Raw genomic sequence first — 7959 nt, 5'->3', positions numbered from 1 at the left:
TCATAAACAGTATATCCTGAGCACTCTCAGAATTTACACATAGATGATAAATTCCTTTAGATTTTGAGAATGTATTATAAATTGGCATCTTCTTACCAAATCACCTTGACATAGGACTTAAATTATATAGATTAAAAAGGTATCCAATAATAGGTATGTGCTTTCGATAGAGAGAAGGAAAAAAAGCTGGTTTAAATCCTAAAATCATAGCATATTCAGAGCCCAAAGGGCCCTTAGACTCCTACCCACAAACCTAAACAAAAATTGGGTTTCAATTTCTGGTGGTTCAGGAGTCTCTGTGGTCCATCTACCAAATCCTTAAAGACAATGTAGATTAAGAAATCCCAGACCATTCAAAGATCAATCAATGAATGTTTATTGACATCCACACTGTGCCAGAGACTGGGGATAGAGGCACAGGACAGACCCCACGGAGATGTTAATAGTACTTGCAGCCAGTTGAGTCTCTCTTAAAGAGGACCTTCCTGGGTACCTGGGCCCTCATTAAGCTGCAAATTGCTGGGCCACACTCCAAGTATCAAAGCATCTGGAGACAAAAGCCCAGGAGGATGTGTTTTTTTTGGAATATTACAGACTTTAATTTTTTTTTTTTTTTTTTTTTGCATGGCCCTGCACCAGAAATCGAACCTGGGTCTTGGGCATGGCAGGTGAGAACTCTGCCTGCTGAGCGACCATGGCCCGCCCTATATTTCAAATTTTAATATTGGAGGATGTGTTTTTAAATAAATTCTCAATGTGATTCTGATTTATAAAATTGGAAAACCAACAGTCTAAATCTAGCTACCTCATTTTTACAGAATCTGAGGCCAAAGAAGTAGATAAAACTTGTCCAAAATCCCATAGTTTGTCAGACCAAAGACCAAGGCAGAACCAATTGCTCTCTCCCTTGGACAGACTGTGAGCTTCTTGAAAGCAGGGACATGTCTGCTTTAGTGTATCACTGAATTCCTAGGTCAATACCTGGCTCATCTCAGTTCCTCAATAAGTATCAGGTGAATGAATGAATGATCGCTCATCAATGGAGTAGGCAGTCTAAGAGCATTCTGGCTTCAGAGTCAGACAAATCTAGGTTGCATTTAACAGGCAGGTGCACCCAGTTTCGGACAGATAAATAGGGAAAACAACAGAATAACAGTGCCTACTCCTGGGAGTCACTGGGAAGACAAAACAAACTAAATCATACAAAGTGTTTAGCCAGTACCTGGTAAAAAATTAGGTCCTTTCATTGTGTTCCAGTATTTCTGGTTGCCATGTTTTGGGGGAAAAGGAGGGAATGGGAATCTAATAATAAAACTGTGGGTCCTGCAGAGGCAATCTATTTAACACCTGATCCAATTAAACTGGCCATTGCTTATAACAGGATTTAGAGAGTTTCCCAAGAGGAGAGTTGAACAGGAGGTCACAAGCCCATTTGGAAATTCAGTGAAAAAAAAGTTCCTACAATAGAAACGAATGTCCCAAGACCTTTACCAACAAGAAAGGCATGAACTATACTTTTCAAAAGACAGCAATTCCAATGCAATAGCAATCACTATGTAAAAAGGCAAGTCTTAGGTTTTCAATCCAGAGGTAACTTGAAATTTCTTTAATTTTACAGATTCAAAGATGTGTCTATAAATGCTGTCATTATATTCCTTCAGCACCCATCTTTTGCTACTTTTCTTCTCCTTGGTTTCCAGATGTCCTTTTGTTACAGCAAGCAAAGGGGTTGGGAAGGAGGATGGCAAGAAAAGTGAGGGAGAATTTGTGGAGAAGGGTGGTGGAATTAACGTGGAAATCACATTAAACTAGAAATTGGAAATGGATTTTGACTGGCTGCTCAAAAAATCTGCGTGCTTTTACTTAACACTCCACTAAAAGAATTGATCAGTGTTCAAACAGCCACATACCCACACTCAGAAATGGAATTTTAACCTTTTGTTTAATCACTATTTAAGTGTGCCTGGCACCAGTTAGAGGGAGGAGGAAATGTGGTGAAGCAAGCCAACTGTATTCTGCCCATGAAGAAAGATTTATTAAAGTGCACACTCTAATCCCAAGACTGCAAACTCTGCAAAGTCAGCTCAGAGAGGACACTTGCATCTCTGGCTGAACTGGCTAGGGTCTTCAAAATAATGGAAAGAAGGGCTGTAGGCCCCAAAACGGCAATGTTGGAATTTAAACTGAGCAGGTTATGTTTCGCCCATGGTCTGAGATGTACTGCAGACCAGATTCTGCTGCAAATATTAGGATGTTTCATCCCGCCTTCCCCTCAACTAACCTTATTAAGGTACTGGAATGATTTTGCTTTGAGGTTTAAATGACTGTATGTAATAACAAACGTTTCTTTATCTGTTAAGTAGATTATTCTAATGAGCTTCAAACACACACAAACACACACACACACAGACAAAGCAAAGCATTCTCTTCAAGGTTATTTTCAACGTTATATTTCAAAGATCAGGTAGGGTTTTATTTTAGCCAAAAGTATAAGGTTATTTTAAGCAAAGAAGTTTGGATGATTGAATAAGTATACTCTGAATACATGAGTTTCGAGGACATCAGCTGGATTACTTTTATTTATGTATTCATTCATATAACAAGTGATTATTGAGGGCCTATTATGCCCAAAGAACTGTGGGGGAGACAAAGACAAATAAGACCATTTCTGGGCTCAAAAATAGCATGGATATGAGACAGATATATAAGAAATCAGAAAACACACAACACTGTACATAAATGTCATGAAAGTTGTATAAATAAATTCTTTAGGTATTTATAGGAGATAAATATTAAATTCTAACGATCAGAGAAGGCTCCCTTAGAAGCAGAGTAGCCTAAAAAGGATAGTTAGGATTTTTACTAGTAGCACCAGGGAGGAAGGGATCAAAGTACAGAGAAGGGTGTGCAAAGAAAATGGAGACTAGAGAGTGAGGGACATAACTACTCAATGGCAAGGAGCCTGGTTTGGCTAGAGTGACTGAGATGCAAAAGAGAGTCATGAGCAATGAGACATGAAGGGAAAATGGACCAGACTCAGGATCTTTGCATCTAAGCTCTTGGCAGTTAGGAGCCACAGGTCTTTGAGCTAGGAACAAATTGGAGCAGAGTTCCAGCAATAAAATATATTACTGCCTATCTGCTTTCAATTCATATCAGAATCCTCTTCCTGTGAGAGATGAAGGGAGAAAGACAACTTGGTTTTCATTCAGAGGAAATATCCCTCCTTGTAGGCTGAGGCCCACACTCTAGCACAAGAGGGAATGTCACTGGCCAGCCAACAAGTAAGACTTAAATGAGGCTGATCTAGCCTCATCTAGATCAGCCTGATCTCAGTCTCTCTATCTAGAATATTGCTACTTTGAGAAAACCTATCTTTTACTACAACCAGGACCAAGCTGTATGAGAAAACAATCAAACCTAACAAGCAGCATTTATCAATGGAAGGAGATACTATAACTCAGCAACCACGAAACTCACTAAGTCTATTTGGTCCACATCAGCATCATCCTGCTATTCCACCCAGCAATTGGCCCAAGACAATTTTCCCCACTCTAAAAACTCAACACCAGGATGTTGGAATCTGGAATCTAGACAGACTTCCATTCTGTGAGAGCACCAGGTCAGTTGTAGAGTGGAGCCATCATTTTAAAAAGGCAGATCATGCGCTTCCAATAGGAGAACCCTACCACCCCACCCATCCAATTCATTGCTGTTTTCTATACAGGACTCTAAAAAAGATCATTTGCTACTGAGGGTGTAAAATCTCTTTAAAATACAGCAGGCAGAAAAAAAAAACCCAAGAATTTTAGGGATGTCTATCATCTAATGGGCAGATAGAGGCCTTGGTAAATTCTCCTTTCCATTCTAAAAGAATGATTGCAAATTCTACCATTTTCTTCAGAGGAAGTTCCCAAGTGTTTTGGCACTGGAAAACAAAAGAAAACAAACAAAAAAACTGATGATAATGTTCATATAGGTGGCACTCATCCATCCATCCATCCGTCCATCCATCTGTCCGTCCATCCATCCATACATCCGTCTATCCATCCACCCACTTCAGTATTTCATGAATACATGCCAGGCTCTGTGCTAGGTGCTGAGGATACACAGGTGAGCAAGACAGGCTAGGCTCCTGCTCTCACAGAGTTTATGTAATGTGATAGATGGGAATATAGGCTTTAATCCAGAACCACAAATCAGTTAAAATAGAAACAGTGTTATGTGCATAAAAGAGAGGTACATGGTACAAAGAGAGATCCTCCAAGGGGATATGACCCAGTCAGACAGGTCAGGAAAGACTTCCCTGAAGAAATGGATGGCGCATGATTAGGAGTTAATCCATCAGAGAGAGGAGGATAGAAAATTCCAGATAAAGCTAAAAGTAAGGGCTTGTGAAAACCCCATGTCTGGGCAAGCATGAAATGTGGGAGTTAACTGAACAAAGAGCAGTGAGTGTGGTACACAGGGATGGAAGGGGGTGTATGAGAAGTGTGCAAGGATAAGGATTTTGACTTTTCCCCAGGAGCACTTGCAAATTCAAGTGTTTATGAAAGGAGGTGGCAACAAAAATCAGGTTGCATTTGGAAAGCTTTATTGCAACAAGGTAGAGAAAGGATTAGGAGGTCAAGAGGAAATGTGGAGCCCAGGGAAGAGGCTGTCACACTGGTGTAGGGAAAGATGATGCTGGCTTGGGCTGGCAGGACAGAAGTGGGGATGGGCAGGCTCAGATGTTTTTGTTTGTAGGGTCACAGGGGCCCTGTAGATCTGCAGTCAAGAATTGCAGCCTGAGAAGTTGACCACTTGAGTGAAGGTTCACCTTTAAGGTTTTTACCCCACAGTGTCAGCATGCAGGTGGTGCCGACCTGGGGAATGAGCCCCAATCCCCCTCACCCAGCCTGGCATTTGTTTTATCACATGAAACTTTCAAGTTTTAATACTGTCCATTGAAAGCAAGGGATGCTCTTTATTTAAGGAAACCACATCTAGTCGATTTGTATCATAAATATATTTAACCGTCAGAAATTCAGTGACACATGATCAAAAAGAAATCATAACTCTTTGAGACCAAAGTAAGAAAGGTTTATTTTGTCCAGAACCTAATTTGCTGCAGCACATAATCTAACTTAACCTCTCTGGATAGATCATTTAAGCAATTCAAACATAGGGAGCCTGGAGTAACAATGAAGGCCTTTAATTCTGTACGGCTAAATGTAATACCTGGATATATACCAGAGTATATTAAGCAGATAATCAAAAAGTACTGGCAAAGTCCCTTGAGGGATGGGAGAAAAATTATGGAACTATCAAACTTTACCACTGGGGAAACCCCTGATACTGTGTCCAACTTTAGGGACACCCAAAGCATAGGCCAAGCCTTTGATCTTGAGGCTTGCTCTTGTTAAGCAGAGAAGCTCAGCCTACCTATAGGTATGCCCACAAGTCACTTCCAGGGACCTTTTTTGTTGCTCTTGTGCCCTTTGTCTCTCTAAGCCCAACTCTGCAAGTGAAACCACTGTCTTCTTGCCTGCAGAGGACATAACATCCAAGGGTGAAAGTCTCCCTGGTGGCGTGAGAGATGACTCCCAGGGATGAGCCTGGCCTTGGCACTGTGGAATCAACAATGCCATCCTGACCAAAAGGGGGGAAAGAAGTGTAACAAATAAGTATTCAGTGGCTGAGAGAGTTCAAACAGAGTTGAGAGGCTACACTGGAGGTCACTCTTATGCCTACTTCATTAGACAATGCTATCTATCATAACTTGCCAAACCCCAACCAAAACCATTCCTGCCAACCTAAAGAACATCTAGGGTGTTAATAAGATTCTACAAAGGTTTCATGCACTAGTGTAATTTTTCAGAAACCTACAACTTCCAGATGGGTTCCCTGACCAGATAAGTCTTGAAATGTAGAGGGCAAGCCTCTCCAGAACATCAACTAGTTCCATCCCCTTGTCCCACATTATTGACAGCTCCTTCCAACATAAAAAAGTTAGAATGGGCATAGCCCAAATACCCTTAAGAGTGGGAGAAAGATCAAAGGCAATGGTGGAGTTATGCAGAAAAGGTACGGTTTAACAAAGGAGTATGATTGCTGAATCATTACATTGATATTTCTTTTGGTCTCCAGTATCTTAGAGCAGCTGGAAGTAAAAGCCTAAAATTGTAGAAGTGTAATCCATACCAAACTTTGAAATCTGTTCTAAAACTAATTGTTGCAATGTGCTTTGAAATTTATTGCTTTTTTAGATTTATTTTTCACAAAAAAAGAAAAAAAAGAAGTCAATTGTGATGATAAATGCATAGCTATATGATGATATTATGAACCACTGATTGTACACTGTGGATGATTACATGGTATGTGAATATATAATATATATCAATAAAAATAAATAATTAAATAAAGATCAAAGGAGAAAGTGGCGTTATAGAAGAGAAGACAGGATTTAACAAATAAGTATGACTCCTGAATTATTTCTTATATTGATATTTCTTTTAGTCACCAGTGTCTTGGAACAGCCGGAAGGAAAAACCTAAAATTGTGGAACTGTAACCCATACCAAACTAGACGTATGTAATATAGTTGCAAATATTTAATACCATAAAGGGATTCTGAGGATCAACTTTATCCTGTGACTAAATGGCTTCAGGTCAACTTGATAAGCTATATAAACTGTAAACAGAGCTGGCTCACCTGATTCTAAAATGAACTCTAAAAGAACGAACAGATTTTGATCTCTTCCACTTTCTTCCTTCCTTTATTTTTAAACTGTTTCCTTAAGATTTGTGACAAAAATGGCTATATGTCCCCCAGGAACTGCTCTCCCATTCTTCCCCACTAATAGAAATTGTAGCTGGGACTATGACTGCCCAGAATAAAGATGATATACCCTAGGCATTGTTGCAGCTAGAGGTGGCGGTATGACTAGGTTCTGCCTGTTGAAATGTGAATGGAGGTGTTATATGGCTGCCTCATGGAATCAAGCTAAAAGAAACTACTGGTGTGCCTCCTTTGCCCCTCCTAGTCATCCTTTCCTCTATCTTAATACCTACAAGGCAAATACTACCAAATTAGACCATGAGGTAGAGCCGTTAGTGTGAAGGAGCACAGGTACCTGAGGACTTTATGGAGCAGAACTGCCATACCAGCCCTGGACCATAAACCTCCAGACTTTTAAGTAAGAGAAAAAGAAGCTTGTACTTGTGTAAGCCATGCAAATCTAATCTTAAAGATACAAGATTCTTCTACTTAGGTTTGAAAAAGTGAGAAGCATCTTGGTATGGTGGAGAAGACTTTAGAAGTCACACCCAGAAGACCCAGGTCTCAGACCCGTGGCTCTGCATTTACTGGGAATGGGGTACTAAAGAGGTTATCTTGTCTTTTTAGGTCTTCATTTCTTTGGGTATAAAACGGAAATCAAAATAATATCTGCTCTTCCTGGTGTCTGCCCAATGCATAATAATAATAATAATAATAATAATAATAATAATGATGATGATGATGTCTGTCCATGACAAGATTATCTATGCAGAAAATCCTATAAAAAAGCAATTAGGACTAGAACATCTATATTGGGTGAGTCTAGCAGTGTCACAGGATAAAATGTCAACATCCAAAAGTCAACTGTGTTTCTAAACAACAGCGATGAAATACCTGAAACTGAAATTTTAAAAGAGCATGTACGATGACATCAAATATATGAAACACTTAAGGGGCATTTTTAACAAAAATGTGCAAGACCAGTACACTGAAAACTACAAAACACTGCTAATATGGCAATTCAAAATTCAATGGGGAAAGGATAAACTTTTCAATAAACGGTGCTGGAATAATTAAATATCCACATGCCAAACAAACATAATAAATGAACTTCACACCATAAACAAAAAAATTAACTCTAAATCGATCATAGACCTAAATGTAAGAGCCAAAACTATAAAATGTGTATAAATATCCTTG

The 7959-nt window shown here is 39.5% G+C and overlaps 1 protein-coding gene across 2 annotated transcripts in view; it reads right to left on the bottom strand.

Moving 5' to 3' along the window:
- The window catches only part of GALNT10 (polypeptide N-acetylgalactosaminyltransferase 10), a 239554-nt gene that overhangs the window by 147413 nt on the left and 84182 nt on the right, over positions 1-7959 (bottom strand). The gene's annotated exons all lie outside the window — the stretch shown is intronic.

This window comes from Tamandua tetradactyla, chromosome 20 (assembly GCF_023851605.1).
Source record: "Tamandua tetradactyla isolate mTamTet1 chromosome 20, mTamTet1.pri, whole genome shotgun sequence".
NCBI lineage: Eukaryota > Metazoa > Chordata > Mammalia > Pilosa > Myrmecophagidae > Tamandua > Tamandua tetradactyla.
Note: the sequence above shows the minus strand (reverse complement) of the source record. Positions and strands in the feature narration are given on the sequence as shown.